The 18,173-nt window shown below is 40.4% G+C and overlaps 1 long non-coding RNA gene across 1 annotated transcript in view; it reads right to left on the minus strand.

Moving 5' to 3' along the window:
• LOC134155121 (uncharacterized) overlaps nucleotides 1–16,423 on the minus strand; it is a 52,244-nt gene extending 35,821 nt beyond the window's left edge. Inside the window, exons 1-2 of the long non-coding RNA XR_009961434.1 lie at nucleotides 15,775–16,423; nucleotides 15,500–15,653 (exon numbers count right to left, since the gene is read on the minus strand). This is a non-coding gene — a long non-coding RNA (uncharacterized LOC134155121). The remainder of the gene's footprint in view (nucleotides 1–15,499; nucleotides 15,654–15,774) is intronic.
• Nucleotides 16,424–18,173: the final 1,750 nt, after the last annotated feature.

The raw sequence follows: 18,173 nt of genomic DNA on the forward strand, positions 1-18,173 counted from the left end.
TAAACTCTCCAGAACAATTTCTTTTTTTTTTTTTTGAGAGCCAATTGACTGAAAACATGTAAATAATTTTTACATTTGTGTCTCTTAAAAGAAAAATAACTACTCAGATACTTTCTTTTAAAGTAAAGTATTTTTATTTTATTTACTTTTCAAATAAAGTGCGAGTTACGAGTGACAGCTATTAAGAGATGTGGGGGTGTACACATATTTTAAAAACACAGAATAAAAAAAAACAACATATTGAAACAGAGGAGAAATTAACTATGTGTATACTAAATTCTTTTATGTTGTCATGCCAAGCCAATTGAAGCAATTCAGTTTTTCCATCACAAGTCCCATAATACTGATAAGTGAAGGCCCACGAAGAACCCTACAAATAGGTTTCACACTGAAGCTTGCATCGTAGAATCACAGAATAGTTAGGGTTGGAAAGGACCTTAAGATCATCCAGTTCCAACCCCCCTGCCATGGGCAGGGACACCTCACACTAAACCATGTCACCCAAGGCTTCGTCCAACCTGGCCTTGAGCACTGCCAGGGATGGAGCATTCACAGCCTCCCTGGGCAACCCATTCCAGTGCCTCACCACCCTCACGGTAAAGAGCTTCTTCCTTATAGCCAATCTAAACTTCCCCTGTTTAAGTTTTAACCTGTTACCCCTTGCATCTACAGTTGCAGTCTTCTGTCTTTGCATAAAAGTAATGATTCAGTGATCCTTCCTTTCAAGTTGCAAAATGAATGACCATTTTTTCATTTGACACATCTGGAGAGTACCCAATACAGTAGCACTCTGAAAAAATCATATAATATTATTCAAAAAGCATTAGGGACAAATGAAGTTCAGTCTGTGAGTCTCTTGGACGCTGAATTTGCCATCTGGGTTGTGGATGGTTTCATTAGGAGGTACACAGGCTCAGATGAGTCACACAGGGCCTTGTAGCTCTATTTGGGACAAATTCAGTCATTACAACAGAGAGAGATCACTTCCTTGAGTCTTTGATTCTCTCTGGCCTGATATGGGAAGGAAAAATATAGTTTGTGCTGTTCAAAGAAATCAAGAAGAAAGGATATGCTCTCTAAGACTTTTTTAAAGGGATTTTCTTTCTACATAAGTCCGGTCTGATCTTGCTGGAGGTCTCGCTACTACTTACAACAAAACCCTGACTGTTATATTGGTGACATTTCAATGAACCTGTCTTCATGCAAGTAAGTCATTGGGCAAAGCCAGGAAGGGGACACACAAACCATGTCATGGGGTGACAGTTTGGGTCACTGTCTGTCAAAAGGTGTTTCTTGTTCATTCTGCTGAACTGACCGCACAGGCTGGGGACTCTAATCCTGAGTTCACTGACTTGACTCAGGATTAAACTAAATGGTTATCTGAGTATTTGGTCTGTGAAGAGGTGATGGTATTGAAGAAGGGCTCCAGATGGCAAAGTTAATCACATTATCACCTTGCCTGCAAGTAATACCTGGAATTTTTGTGTTTTAGCCACACCAAACTTATGGAACGATTTAAGTTCAGGAGGACCTTTGATTAAAAATAACAATTAGGAATACTTACAAATGCAAAGGGAATACTTCATATTTTTACAGCAAATATGGCAGAATTATGGACTGTTTCATTATTCCAGCATGAAAAAGTTTAATTAGGAACAATTTAATTAATTGCTACAGACCCCAGTTAGTAGTCTGTTAGAGCCAAAAGCTGTGGACTTTTCTCTCAAACGCTCAATCTATTCCTGGGTAATATTGTTAAATTTACACTCTAAAAAAAAAACAATCAAGAAAGTTAAGTAATATATGCCAAGGAAGATTAACCTTTATTTTTTTTCTCATTTACTGTGGGTAGTTTTCTTCTCCTCTCTATTTCACTGTGATATTTTTTCCTTGTGCACCATTTGTTATGGTTCTTGGGCTCCAAAGTCTGGCAACAGCAGGTGGGATACAGCCCTCTCATTTCTTTAGGGTATCAAGTGCAAGTAGGCATCCAACCCACTCTCTGAACCTGGCAGACTTGTGTCTGCTGAGAACCATTTCCTGACAGAATGTCTTATCTGCTTATCAAATAAAGCAGCTTTTATAACCAGAATAAAACTGAATTATGCCTACTTTCTGTGGAGGGTCATAAACAGAGCTCTTCTCACTCAGGTCACAGTGCTTAACTCTTTAGGGCTGGAGAATAAGAGAAGACCTTAAATTCTGTGGTAGGTCTAACAACCTAGGTTAGGAAGAGGAAGGTGTTGAGCTTGCTCCCAAAGAAGTCAATGGATTTCAAAGACTAAGAAAAAAAAAATTATGCAAATAGCCTTCAGCTTCTACCCCTATTCTTAGGCCAGGAGTGTCTATCACTATAGTTCACAATTCAGTGTGGTACATAAACTGATCTTCACCTGTTGTTCAAGCCATCACAAGAGAGAGAGCTGGGATTGTAAAATGGAGCACAGAAATGTGTGCCATCCTCTTACTCCTATGTCATGGAAGGAAACCGAGGATAGCTATGTAAGCATGACAGCATCCTAAATATCCTGTGTACCTTCTCTGGAAGTCAGAAGCCTCTTGTCCCTGATTTCAGATGTGAGGAAATGTGGCAGAGGTCTGATGTGAATTTATGCAACTCTGGTACCCACAAAAGGATATTACTGCTTAATCAACTTTGACAACTCTGAAAGTCCCCATCTGGGGCCTACCTAGTATCATCAGTAAATTGCTGTGTTTGCCACTTTGCTCATTAATATCATCTGCCTGTAGCCTTAGCTAAATCTCACATGTAAGTTCTAAACCTAGTAGTCACTTGAAGCACTGCATAAAATAGCAGAAGTAATCATAGGGACTCATGGGTGCTCCTCTTATTGTAGAGTAGCTCATCAGGAACACCCATGTTAGAAATAGGAGACCTGGGATCAGTTTAGGAGAGAATCTTCTCTAGAAATTCTGTGTCTGTCTGAACTTTCCAATCCAGTTTTTTTAAGGGAAATGCTTGGAGAAAAAACAACATGTTTCTAATGATTTGCCAAAAAGGGAGAACTAAAATCACCAAATGCCATCACTTAAAGCAGCAGTGGCAGAAAAAGCAGCTGTACAACCCATGCTTATGACTGCAGTCAGTCCATCTTCTCTGAGGTTTCAGTACAAGTGCTAGCTGCTTGCTTCAAAAAACAAATTGATCTTAGTTTCCAGCTTAAAATATAGAGGGAGTTTTTCTGCCCTAGAGGAAAAAAAGTATAAAAACAGTGCTACAATGTTCACATGCCAACAGTAAAGAACTGATGTTCATTACTTTAAAAATTATTAAAAAATTATTAAAATTTTGTTATTTAGAAGGATCATCCCCCATGGCCTAAGTTTCCTTGGTGACTTTTCCCAGTACTGGGGGCCCAGCTTGAAACTCTACATAGCAATAAAGTCAGTGATCTAAAACTCCTGATGACTATAAGCCTTAATGAAATATTGGATTTGATGCCAAAATCATGTAAAATATGATGTTTTATACATGTCTGCATAATTTGTTAATTTCATAATTAGGTTATCAATAAATCTATCCTGTAATTCTGAAAAACAATCTTAGATAATCACATTATTCACTCAAAAAGAGCATCCCATAATTGTACATAAAAATTATTACTCAAAAGGTTAAGTTTGGTAATAAAATATGAACCATATATTTCTATTCCGCCTCCCCTCATTATAAACCAATTTTCTCTCCTTCCTAGTATTTTTAAATGCTAGTTTCTCCAAAACTCCCTGTACAAATCTCATAGTAAAGTGATTGGTTTTTGAGATAATCCCAAAGTCAAAATGTCACTATTAAGAGGATGAAATAACTTTTTGTTTGAAGAAAAATTTCTTTGCTTCTTCCAGCTATTGCCTCAATATTGCAGAAGCATCATGAGCAGCTTGAGAGAAGAGTTAGTAGTCAGGTCTTCTTGCCAAGAGTTCAGCACTTTCTCAAAGTCAAGTGATGCCTTAGCACAAACCAGTGAAATTATTCAACTTGGGCCATTATGTAGGGTTTAGACAAAAGGTTGTTCTTAGTTGCATAACCTTTAGAGGTTTGGGGTGAGGTCAATCTCATTTGAGTAGTCTCTCGATTGACTTTTCTGCCTAGTAATAACTGGTGCAGAGTTATATGCCCAAGTCTGTTCAAAGGAATAGGCTCTCCACTGTGACAAAAGAATTTCTCACCCAGTGCTGGAAAGAGCATCACAGGTGCAGGAAATCTCCTCGCACCCTCTTCCTCCATCTTCTAGAATTTACTCTTAACCTCTCCACTCACCAAGGGATTCCCCTTCAACTTTCTGCCCCAATAAACCAGGGCAAGGAGGGTCAGTCCCTTTCCACAGCACAATCATATCACTGCATTTAATGTAACTGTTTCAAAGCAAATCCAAAAGACACTTTTCTGCAAAACACAAATCTCCTAAAGAGAGATACACAACCTTAGAAAGGTTGTCTCTCTTTCAAACCTCCAAGTAAAAAAGATATAGCTAATCTGTGTTTGAGGGAACACATCTGGTAGGTAGGCATAGTAGCATCACAAGGCAGAATGAAAAGATACAGCACGTTGCAGCAGCCATTATCACTCTAAGTAGACATATGCTCTTATGTATTATAATATACAATATACAATGCATGATATATAATCAGTATATAATGCATAATAGATGATAATTAATATATAGTGTATGATATATAAAACTTAAGTATGTTTAAGAGATTCAGTAGAACTGCATCTTGGACACAAATTTCCCAGCACTTAAGTGGCTTGGAACTGGCCCACGTGCAGGATTCTTTCACATATGAAACTATGAGAGTCTCGTTCTGAAAACAACTATCAAATGACCATTTCACAAAACTTCCCGACAAGATACCACACTCAGCACATGACAAAGTTGCAGATTATTGCTAAATGCTGTTGCAGAGGACTTTTCCCCTCCACATCAAATACATAAAGGTCACTGGAGTTGGAATGGGGTTTTCTGGCTACCAGACTATGTGGCTGAAGTCCTTGAACAAATCTGGTATACCCCACTGTGCTCCTGACATCCACACGGGAAACTTTCTATTCAGGGTGGAGGGCAGGTGAGCTGAAATTGAACTATGATTGCTTGCAGCCCTCCATGCAAATCCCCAGTATCAACAGTGTTAAAATAATACAAACATCATTAGTGACAAAGACAGATTTATTGCCTCCAGCCAGAATATACTTGTTAAGGGAGCCCTGTACAGCTTCATAACTGGATATGAATTCTAATAAAGTTTGTTTAAAAATGTGATGGTATTCCAGAAGAAAATGTGCAAAATTGGCAATTCTGGTTTTAACAAATCTACTCCTTGTAACTCCTCAGAGACCTAAAGGTTTGCTGAGAAAAGCCTTTTATTTTCTTTTTTAAGCGCCTCTTACTAAGAATGCAGCAAATCAGATACTTTCCTTACTCCCACTCCCCAGCACCATGGTTCTACTTAAAGGAAGCAGTTATTTATTAATATCTCTATATATTGTGAAGTTGCCCAAATATGCATGCCTGCAGAAACCCGTGTAGCAAATTTATGCAGAGTAATGAGGCATAAACCGTGCTCTAATCCCAAATGAGGAAGGTTGCTCGAGTTCCTTCACCAGAAGGTCATGTTCACTTTGAGATGATGCTGTTGGAGCTCCCACCGGTGCTAGATTTTATTGGAAAGAAACAGAGTGAATCTGTACTGATAGATATCCTGGGAAATCTTCATGGATATACAGTACTTCTGGAAAAGTATGGCTGCTCTGTTACTGAACAATTTAGCCTGGATTAGCTCTTAGATGTAGAAGGAAGTGGCATAAGCAGCAATTATGAAAGAAACATAAGAAAGGCAAGGACAGAACAACACCGAATGCAAATAATGTGCTCTGAGGACAGATGCTTCATTCCCCTCTTTTGAAACAGACTCTCACTCTTTGCCCCAGACATGGATTTTGTAAGACAGAAACCACCACCTGGAGCTGAAAGTAAGAGTGTATTCTTTGATGGGGGATTTTTCAGTAATATTCAAATTAGAGGTAAAGGAGGGGAGGAAAAATGCTCACAGAACATTTAGCAATGAACAGCCAAGTGATAATTTCACCATGCTACCACTGGTGTTCCTTCATGGGAGTATGGCTGAGCAAAAGCCCTTACACTTCGATGACACCCCGACTCAACAATCGCAGCAGTGAGAACTTCTAGAATTTAGATGTGATTGTGGAAAGCCAAGTACAAGGGACAAGTGGATCAACAGGTTAGCTAAGTAAACAGGTTTGCTTGAGAAGCTTCTGAGGGAATAGGAAATTAAAATGTGTCTTTAGGCTTTACCAGATGAGAATATGGGTACAGACTTTGAGATTGGACCACACAGTAACTAAGACATTCTTTCATCTTTCTTTGTACTGTTTTAGAGAGTGTACTTGAAAGAGAGAAAGATGCAAGGCTGCTCATTTGATTTTGTGTCAGGAGAGGTGTGTTTCAGACTTCAGAGATGCTACAGAAGCAATTACAATGGTAAATAAAACTATTATTAAAACCCTGATGTTTTTAAGTGCTATTTGCATGTAATCACTCTTACATAAATGAAGGGAAAGTAAATGTTAGGAGAATAATTTTCTGCTAATCAAGAGTAATAAACTGAGCAGCCTCCTTTCCTTTCCAGTCTTCTCTGACTTTAATGCTGTTTTCCCTCTCGTAAGTTTGACAGCAGGAGGAAGCAAAAGGTTAAGCAATGCTGTGATGATGTGTGTGTGAGTGTTGTGGGGGGTGGAAATTCTGGGGTCTAGAGACTGGGTATTTTACCAGCTCTGCTACCGCTCATCTGTTTAGCTGTGCATTTTGAAAGTAACATGATGCTGAGGACTGCAATACTGGACACATTGCCTTGACCCTGAGAAACACTGTTTCTTTGGAAACTAGACCCTTCTTGAAAACAAATGTTCAAACATGTTTTGAAGGCAGATAGAAAGAGTCTCATTGAGTTTGATGAGGTTCAGATCATCCCTGCTCCCTAGCTCTAACAACCTAACCTGCAGACTTTCCCCTTAAAAGTAGAACCATAACCTAGGTACAGAACTGTATAATGGGAAAATGAAACCAACCTCATTTGCATTACCTGATTTTCATTTATTTTTCTAACGGGAAGAGTGAGATTTTTCTCCTTAGGATCCCATATTTAGGATCTGAGTAGGAATTCTATTCTAATGTTACAATGTTTGTATAGAATCTGGCATAATTAAGCAGGAGTGACCATTTGGCTCAACCTTATTGAGTCCCTAGAATGATACATTCTGTGTACAGCAGTGATGAAGGCACAAGATGCTGTCTAACCACAGGCAAAATATTTATGAAGGCTGCTTATTATTCAGTTCTACATTGCACACCTAATCATTTTTGAATGGAAAAGAAAATTCAATTCGCTCAAATCACAATACATTGTTGCTAGTAAAATTGAATATAGCTTCCACAATGAAAAGAGAACTGCCAATAAATCTATGCTGGATGTAAGCAAGGGTGAGGGAAACTTTCACAGCTGTTACACAGTATTTTAAACAAGCAAAGTTTGATTTTGATAATGACTCTACTCTCAGAGCACCTCATCCTTTTTAATTTATTTTGTCATTAACCCATTTGGGAAGAATAATACTGATAATAAAAGAGAAAACAAAGAGATTAAATGTTTCATGAGAGTCTTACAGCACCACCTCTGAACTCCCTCCTCCCTGTTTTTCTCTGCCATCCCTACACCTCTGCATTCATGCTGTTTCCAGGCAGGGCTGTGCTGTACTCACTCCAGTGCCACTCACGTAAGACTAAGTGGGGGTCTGCGACTCAGCGTTAGTGACTAATTTGGGTAATATAATCCCAACCATCCCTGTGCAGAATAGCTGATATATCTGACAACTCTAGCATCACCTAACTATGTGGCTTGCCAAAGGCCACAGAGAGAGTAAAGTCTGGGATTCAAATCCCTGCCTTCCAGCTCCATCTGCTCTTTGTCATCTGTTCCATCCTTTCCTACGTACTCCACATAGTCCTATTCCTGAGCTTTCCCATGGCACTATAGTTCACCTATTCCTCTTCCCTTCCTCCTCTGTCTTTCATCTGCCTTTTTGCTGCCTTTGATATGTCCCAGAAGCTTCTAAAAAAATCTGTCACATATGTTAGGGTTTGGTCCAGGGCCAGATGCAATAGTGCTGCCGACAGGTTAAAGCAGGGGAAGGAAAGGCTGTGCTGCAATATGACAGATCCATCCTTACTCCATCCCACAGCCCAGATCAGTGTCAATGAACAGAATGAATGGTGAGGTGACTTTTCTCTTAGATTTCTATGTAAAGCTATTTTATTTCACCTCTTCATTCAGAATTTAGTATGAGCAGAATTTGAAGCAGATGGTGGGACAGCCAGTATATTTGCTGGAAATGTATCGCTCAAGAAATTAAACATTTTTCTGCCAATTTATAATGGATAAAAAAATATGGAGAGGTGAGGTTCCAGGGCCCTGATTTTGTAGCTCAGACGCGAATCTTGCAGGCTGATTGCACTTAGTGCAAAGTGCTGGAAGGACAAGCAGGCCTGACATTCTACAACCCAATCAGCAATGGGTTTTAAGGGAAGGGGATGTGAGAGGAAGTACATCAGGAAGCTTGGCAGGGGACTCTGATTAAACAAGGTCTCTTTGCACTTTCAGCTATGCTTTGGAGCAGTACGGGCTAATTATCAGGTGATTAGCACTACAAATGGCATTTTGCTTACTGTGTCAGTGAATGTCCATAAATACTGAATACAATCCAGTTAAAAACAAACTCTCATCATTATTTTACTCACTCTGGAATGGAACAGGGACTGTGAAATAAGTATGCAACCTTCATATGTACTGTCCTCTTAACTGCAGCATTGCAGAAGGGCTGGAAGGGACCACTGGAGGTCATCTAGTCCAACTTCCCTGTTTAAGCATGGTCACCTAGAACACGTTACTCAGGATTATGTCCAGACAGCTCTTGAATATCTGCAGGGAAGGAAAACTCACTGGGCAACCTATACCAATGCTCAGTCAGCCTCACAGTAAAGAAGTTCTTCCTCATGTCTAAGTGAAACTTCCTGTGTTTTCATTTCTGCTCTTTGCGTCTTGTCCTATTGCCTTGCACTGTTGCAAAGTCTGGCCCCATCCTCTTGACATCTTCCCTTCAGATGTTTTTTCTACACATTGATCAGATCGTGTCTGAGCCTTCCCTGCTCTCGGCTGAACTGGCCCAGCTCCCTCAGCCTTTCCTCGTATGTGAGATGCTGCAGACCCTTAATCATTCTACAGGACCTACATGTTTCATTCGTACCCTTCCAGAGTCCTTCCCTTGGGAGGACGAGAAGTAGAACTAGGACAACAGATTTGAGTTGTGGGAAGGACTGCGATGGGAAGAGGTGAATCTAATACATTAGGAAATATTTCCTCTGGATGTGGAAGAGGCTTCCATGAATTCTGACTGTTAAGCTATGAAGCTTATGAGAGATGGAGAAGTTTCCATCACTCTTCCCATATGGGTCAGAGAGACTTGAATGATCTTGAATATAACATTTCAGGACAAAAATTTTAGACCACTGAGGAATTCTGCAAATCACCTTCCTGGAATACCTCCTCTTCTTGGTACACTTTTAAATGAACATCAACTTCTTTGAGCTGTACCACAGTTTCATTCTGACTTTTTCTTACAAAACAGTGTTTTAAAGTCCAAAGTCCAAGTCTGAGGCACAAAACAGCTTTACTGCTTTGCCTAATGTGACATGGGAAGTTTGTCAGAACTGTACCTAAATCTGTCACCCAGAAGCTTGAGTGCAAGGTTTTTCATCTGCTTCTCCACTTTATTTTCAGCTTTCCATGAATACATTCATCACATAAATTTATGAGAGTTAAAAATACATTTGAAATCCCTGCTGCAGAACATTCCCAAGCAAGGATTTAATGGAAAATATTTACCCTAACTTAAAAACCAAACACACAAACTCCAAATAGACCTTTTTTGCTCAGACTGTTTTGGAGCTACCCATGTTTATTGCTTGCAAGGTTTGGTTCTTTTAAAACTTTCTTTGTCAATCTTGGCTCAATGTACAGTTTTTGTTAAATCAAGAAGATGTGACAAAAGGAAGAAAAGCAAAGAAGGTGGGAAATGAAGTACAAAATAAACGTCTAAGTGACGAAGCTATCCTCTGACTAGGCAGGATGCTGGGTAGAAGTTTACTAAAGACAGAGTCAGCAGTACTGAACTGTGCAGTCTTCCAGAGAAAAGGTCTTTGTACTATTCAAATGATGCTGGCATTTGAAACCTCTACACTGGGACTGTGTTTCAGAATGTTGTGTCCCCCACGCATCTCAGTTTTATCTTCTCCTCTACCCTAAACCTCAATTTTTTTAAGGTTGCTCAGAGTTTTTAGCAGCAGCAGCCTCCAAGATTGTCAATTTCCACCTCAAACAAGCACTTAAATAAGAAATGGATATAAAAGCTTCTGTAGAAGCAGAGACTGAGCTTCCCAGCTCCAAAGACATTCAAAGGAGGCCATTAAAAAAAAGTGACAGCTATTCAACAAGCTTCCTTTCTCATTCTTGTGGCCACAGCACCTCTTCTTCAAATTCTACCATCTTTATCAAAGTTTTCAGGTGTTACTACAGCTTTGAGGCCAAATCCAATTTTCGTGATAAGTCTACACCAGATGCCTGAGTCAGAGAGACCTTCAGCTAAGACAATGCATGTTACTTGGAGAAATAGCATAACTAGATTGTCAAAATGCTGTAATTTTTATGCATGTGTTTATGCACATCCTCTCTGGCCTAGATAGGCTGTGGACTGTAACAGGGTGTCTAATAAGATCTCATATCTAAACAGTCTTTTATCTTGCTATCTCTCCTTTATCAGCAATGACTTAATTAAATTATTTTTTCTACTTAATGCAGCTTCCTCTGGTACAAGCAGACACAACAATAACAAGACTCAAACTTGAGACAAATTTGGGGTGAATTTCTGAGTTTGTCTAGCCTGTATGATTTTCTGCAAATACTTCAATTCTTATAGGGTTACGGTGCAAGAACAAGGAATGTCTCATAACACACTCACAAGCAACCTCCAGGAAAAGGCTCTGTAGCTGAAGATGGAAACTTCAAGTTCTGGAAGCAAAACCAGTAGTGATTATAAACTTTTAATACCGATCTTTGCCTTCTTATTCTGTGCTTGTAAGTTTTTGTCTCCCTGGCTGCACAGCTGGGGCTGCAAAACAACACTGACATATAAGTAATCAATCACTACAGTTATTAGTTTAATTATGGCACAGGGCGAGATTCTTTCATTTAACTGAGTTGTTGATAATGTTAAGCTTCAGACTCTTATGTTGACTGCAGAAGGAAAGCAACTTTTACAGCTCTTTCTGGGGGAAAACAGTGAGAAAAGTCACCGACTTTCCAACAGATGGCTTAGGGACCTGCCCAGGAACTGCAAGACATGAGTCATTAGCTCCCCCTCACCCTGCCTGAATTTGAACTCACATTTTTCCTAAACTGGGCTTGATCACTGGGTTAACAGATATTGAGGCCAGAGAGAAGGAAGCAGCTTTGCTCTTCTTCCTTCTAAAGCTGAATCACTGTGTAGCCAAGGACATACAAGGTGTAGGTCAAGCAAGAGCAATAACCTTTGTGGACTGAAGCTGTTCTGAGTTGTGGCATCTGTATATTTAAGGCACTGCCAAGCTCCCAGCACCCTGGGAATCAAGTAGGGTGTTTAGGCATGTAAAGGATGCTGAGGTACAAAGTGAATAAATAGGTATTCTTTCTGCCGTCTTGGATATTAGTAGGCGGCAGTCATTCTTCAGGCACCATGTAATTCAGTGATGGGACTCCTTGCCATGGAAAGCTGGTTATTCAGACCGACCCAGGTTCAAAAGCAACTGTACGAATTCACATGTAGAAATCCTTTGAGAGCTATAGAATATGAAGATTCCTTCTGGCTCAGGGAATGCCTGTGCTGCTGGTAAGTGGAAGGTAGGACTTTCTGGCCAGCAGTATCCAGCATTCACTGTTCTTATTCACAACTAGGAATGGGGATAAAGAAAAGATACTGGGTCTGATGGCCCTGTTTTCTGATCTCTTATGATCATTCTTACATTTTCACATATACCAGCACTAACTCAGGTGATATCTAGGCGTGAAAGATCAATCTCATAGTGAACTTTCTTAGTGTAGAGCCTGGATCTGCAGAAAAGCCCTTGGAACATGCTTTCTAGGTATAAAGCAAACAGGACTATGTGGGTCTCTGCCACAGTGACAAGGTTCCCTCTGTGGGGTGACAGCTCTGAATCCTCTTCTGTCTTCTTTACCAACACCAAACCCTTCTATCAAGCCTGGTACAGCAGCAGAGTTTTTAGGGAGGGTGCTTCTGGGTTTAAATCACTCAACTGAGCTCCCTGTAGCAGAGCCCAAGAAAGCCAGTTGCCACAAACTCCTGTCTTGCTTTCCAAGTCTCTCCCTGTTCCTCGTTGGATTTCCTTGGCACAGGCCTTTTAGAAGGCATGAGGATAAACATTAGATATGCAGCAGCTGTGCTGGCACAGCCAGAAAACACATCAGTGGGAAATCCAGAAGAACAGATGCAACCCAGCAAGCCTGTGTGGACTGCCTGCACAAGCCTCTCCATGCCCAAAGTGATGCCAAGTTCCTCAGCAACATGTAATGGGCACCATGCCCTCCAAACAGATGGGCATGAGCATTGACAAACCAGAGACCACATGCAAGCATTAAACATAGGCTTGTTGTGGGGCAATTGTCCTAGCCAGACAAGTCAAAACAGATGGCCAGACCTGTAGATCTTTGTTTTACACATCTTAATTGCACAGCATATTTACTGACCCTGTTGGAAAAGCTCTGTTTTTTAGGACCTTCACTGTGTGCACAACTGAGGTTTAAAAAGATACGTCAAATGTGTGAGAGAGGAACAATTGCCCTGCGGAAAGAAACAGCTAATTTTTTTTTGCATTTGGTAGATGATGTTTAAATAGGAGGGAGCTGGACTATAATTAAGCAGATTAAACTCAGGACAGATACATGCAAGATGTCCCAGTGAGAAAACAAAAGCCAGACTCAGTGAAGTGCAGTGAGGAGGAGCTGGCTGTGCAGCCAGGTTGCAGATCAGGCTCTGAGGATCTTTGAAGGCCACAAGATTAATGGAATTCAGTAGCACACTGCTTTTAAAATGGTGGACTGCTTTCCAAACGGGCTTTTGGCTGCCACAAACGTGAAGCTCAGGGAAGGTGGTCTCTCTGTAGTCAGTAACCTTCACTGGACCCTTTTTTTTTTCTGCTGTGAAATTTGCAAGACTTACAATGCAATTATTTGAATGCCCTCATGAGGCCTTGCAGTAGGTTATAATTTAGACATCCTACATTAACAGCTATTTAGACAAAATGGAGAAAGTCCAAAGGAAAGAGGAAACATGACCTATGAGGAAAGGCAATAGGAATGAGGTTTAGTTAATCCAAAAAAGTAAGAGAGGACTATAATAATAGTTCTTAACACTGTCAAATGCTCTTGACAACAAGGGAGAGTGTAACTGTTTTTTAAAGATCACAGGACACAATGTAATCAACTTCACTCATCAGTAGGACATGACAATTAAGGATTTAAAGTGAGGAATTTTGCATGTAAACTTGGATGAGGATTTTAAAACATTAAATTATAAATTACACCAAGTAAAATCACCACCAGGTCTAAAGAGAGGATGTGATTAACAAGCACTGACCAATTCTGACGTTAAGCTAAAAGACAGCAAAGATATGTTTATATCATCACCACAGCGAGTCATGCTGTTTGTGTGGTAAATCAAAACAATCTTTCAAATGAAATTTCAGAAGTCCTTATTTCTGTTTTGTTTTTTTTTTTTCACTTTTTCACAAGTACCTTTTTCCAAAATCTTTCTGGAAGTTCTAAACCTCTACTCAAGTAGAGTTACAGCTGCAGCTCTCCTACGTTGAGGGGCAATGTTATCAGAATAAGATGCTTCTGAAGATGAGTAAAAGAGGAAGCTTTAGTTCTGATATTTCAGGCCTAACATTTTAGTTCTAACACTTTTCCTGCATGTTGATTCCTTTCTTGCTCCAGGGGTTAATGAAGACACTTTTACACAAAAGCATGTTTCACAATTAGCAGGGTGCTGGGTTTCCCACATACATATAATCCAAGGTCCGAGGGGACCTACATGTCTATCTAGTTTCAGAACAGGCAATCTCACTGAGTAATTTTTGCTCTATGCTCCCATTTATTGCTTTTTGTGAATTTCTTCAGTGTACAGTTGCAACTTCCTTGCTGGATATCACATCATTTACTTAGAGAAGGAGACTGGGTAGACATGTCTGTGCCAGTATCAGGCTCATATGTGACGTGACGGATCTTGAAGACGCACAAACATGTAAAGAAACACACACAGACATAGACTGTCCTGAAGATCATCATGTAAAGGAAATATTCTCCTCAGTATATCAGCCACAATGCACCCTCATAAGCCATCTGTTCAGATAAATGAAAAACTGAATATTAAAATGTGTCTCTCATTTGATTTTTTTTTTTTTTAAGTCCAAGAGCTAATAAATGTCCACACATTTGTAATATTCTCCTTCAGAAGTTACAAAGCAGGCAAGCTGCTAAATACCAGAACAAATAGCCATGAATGAAATGCTCAGAATTCAAAGCCAAAACCATTTGCTGAAAAGCATAAATAGAACATTATTTCAATTGGTCAGATGCCAAATTAAAAGTAAATAGAGACTTACAAAATAAAATCAGAGCAGAAAATGTTATTAAAAATTAAATTAACAGAAAGTGTATGTGTATATTTTCTTGATTTTGTAATTGCCAGATGCATTTGTGGGCAGGGAGAGTGGTAAATTTAAAAGGCAGGTGATAGGTTTGCATGTCAAAATAGCAGGATGCTCTGGTCAACTCTAATGAAAAGAAAGTAAATAATGTAAAACATGGGTTATTTTCAGATCCTGTTTGCAACAGAACTGAGCTTTCTAACCAAGTGATATTGTGGAGGATATAAGTGGTAATGCAGGGGATTAGATGCAGAGAGGATACCTCCATTTCCATTTCTGAAGCACTGTAAAAATGCATCCTAAAACCTGTCTTTTTGCCCCTCCAGTGACACCCAGACAGGTGTCACTGGAGGAGCAGTCCTGAACAGTCTGGAGAGCACTCTTGAAGCAGTCAAGCCCCCTAACCGAGTGTTGGGGTGACTTGGTAAAGCAGATGACCACTATTTGTACAGATGGTCTGGGAAGGCAGCATTGGGTGGCAGTCAGCCATCAAGGAGCCTGACCTGCTCCTGGATATCGCCATGCTACCATTTCATGGAGTGGATGATGCCATCAGGTTTCACACCCCATCCTTTCCCCTGGGTAACGAGAAGTGTAGATCATATCAGAGAGACTCATCCATGTGCTGGGGACATGGAAGGGAACACCCTCACCTTTGCTGTCACAGCAGGAGCCACCTCAGGCTGCTGCTGCCCTTGGGTGCTTGCTGTCTTCACCTCAGCTTGTTATCCTATGTGAGAAGAGGGCCACACGTTGGATGGTGTGAACCGCGATTCATGGCCAGCTCAACTGACAGCAGGGCCTGGGCTGTAGCCAAACTGAGAAAACAAATGCTGACTTGCAAGCAAAGAGACAGAAAGGTTTTGGTTTTATTCTCTGTGCCTTAGAAGGGAGGTTTGATTACTACAGGAAGATGGTGATACCTTACCTTTTCCATGTGGCTGGAAGCAGCTCAATTTAAGAGCATGGTTTGATTGATATGGCTTGTCTGCACAGCTTAGATTAACTGGGAGAAAGACAACGTACAGCTAGTGGAGCAGCTGCAGGATTCGTAGATGCCCACAGAGCAGAGCACTAATAGCGCCTTGTGAATCTATTTAATAGATCCAAAATCTGTGAGGAAGAGCAAGCAAAAAGAAAACCACAAATCTCATTTTAGATACATGAGGAAACCCTCTGCATCTCTGCCCATGCCATCTTGTTCTCAACTAAGGTATAATGGGAGATAAACCCTAATTAAAGCAAACAGTACCTTGTGTTTCACAGGCTGTCACTTTGCTTGTTTGCTACAAGAGGAAAGCACTGAAGATTTCTCATAGAAACGGTTTTAGCCTCCATGCAACATAATACTGACAGAAATACACCCACTAGTACCACTTCTCTCCTTTACAGATTTATTAGCTTTTCTGTTTTCCTTTTAGGATGAGCAGGACAAAACCCCTATACTTATTCTGCACATCTTCAATCTACCTCATGTTGTGGAACAAGACTTTCCTCTACATACACCAAAATGAACTTCAAATTAGCAAAAAGAAAGTAACAAAGGGAGAGACGTTTGCTTTCAATGAGCAGCAGAAGCAGAAGAGAAGATGTTTCTCAGAAGGGTTCAGGAGAGGACCTGCTGGCTAAGGTCAGCTGCTCTCCACAGCTGGGAGCTGATTCACCCATAGGCAATTACTAGTTTTTCTCACGGCAGCCTCATGCCCAACTGTCAACCATCAGCCCAGCTTCCACAGGACTCACAACTTTGAGTAGGCAGTAACTGTTTTATAACCCTCTGCAAGCTCAAGCCCAAGTCACTTGTTCAGTCTGCTTGACCGTAGACCTGTCCTTATACTTACTGGTATGTTTATGGAGACTGATCCTGTCAAAGATCATAATACTAATGAATCTCAGAACCACTCAGTGATTTTGATAAGATGTCACCTCCAGGAGCCATGTGAGTTTCATGTGATTCACTCTTTTACAAAGTATAGACTTAATAATGCTCATGGTTTTGGGAAAAAGCTGTAAAAAACGTAAGTGGTCATTGTACCTTAAACACATAAAACTAAAAGACTCATAAAATACTCCATAATTATATAAAAAATAAAGTAAAAAAAACACCTAAGAGTTTGAGGCACCTTGCTCATAGGTGTCAGTGTTGTTCTGCTACCCACGGAGAGACTGTCTATCAGTGAGACAGGCTGAGCTGGTTCCCCAGGGCTGTGTGTTCAGCAAAGGCCCCAGCAGCATTTGAGCAATTTATCACTTTCCAGGAAGCCAGACAAACTAACACAGCCTGTTTATTTCCTCTTTCTTTCAGTACTCCCACGCTGGTGCCTCTGTAAAGGAAAATATTGATGGATCTGAAATATGTACGACATAGGCTGAGAGTCCATGGCAGTCGTCCTCTAGCAAGCTGTTTCTGGGGCTGTTTCCTTTAGTGACACCATGAATTAGTCTTCATTTCTATCTTATTTTTTCCGGGCATATGAATTTGCCACCTGCTAAGGTGCTGCACAATTACAACCACCAATGGCACAGAGGAAGGAATAGCAAAGTTTGCTCTACAGTAAGATGTTTGCAGACTTCAAGATTCCGTAAATGAATCATTTTCCCACATAAATAAAGAGAGTAATACTTAGGGCTGGCCTGTCAAATGTTTAAAATTTCACCAAAATTCCTGCTGATCCATTTAACTTTCAGAGGGTGTTAGGTGTCATTTCAAAGTGTAACATGATTTGAGATCCCTATTTATGCACTGAATATTTTTGAACCGTATCCTTCATCAAGTTGCCATGAAAGATAGCAAGAGAACTTCAGTGAAAACTGTGTAAAAGCCTACTCCTTTTTTTCTTGATTTGCAGACAAAACCAGGCTTGGCTGTCTCAGAGGCTGGAGATGGGGAAAGGGAGCCAGTGGGGACCCAATGGCAGCTGGAAGGAGCCCTGTGGAATGGAGAAGTCGTGAGGTGAGGAAGTGATCAGGTGCAGAGTGCCTTGCAACGGCCAAAATGAAGACACTTGAAGGTGCTGTCCTTCCTCCCACCCTCCATCCCTTTCGTAAGCATAAATAAAATTGCTTTGCCTCAGTATGAAATACTCACACACTTTGGAATAAGAAAGGATGATTTGCAGCTCAGTTCCCCCTCTTCAACAAAACCTCAAGAGAAAACCCTTCCATCTGATGGCTAATTCCTGCAGACCACTTCAAAACTCACTCGAGGGAGTTTAAACCTCAGTGGTAGAAGCAACAAACACCTTTTGCTTAGGAAAACCAAACTGAGTGTATCTCATTCAGTCCTTTTGTGCTAATATTTTCTCTTAGCAAATAAAGAATATACTC

Source organism: Pezoporus occidentalis, unplaced genomic scaffold (assembly GCF_034315485.1).
Source record: "Pezoporus occidentalis ecotype Australia unplaced genomic scaffold, CSIRO_AGI_Poc_V1 ctg73, whole genome shotgun sequence".
In the NCBI taxonomy this organism is placed as follows: Eukaryota; Metazoa; Chordata; class Aves; order Psittaciformes; family Psittacidae; genus Pezoporus; species Pezoporus occidentalis.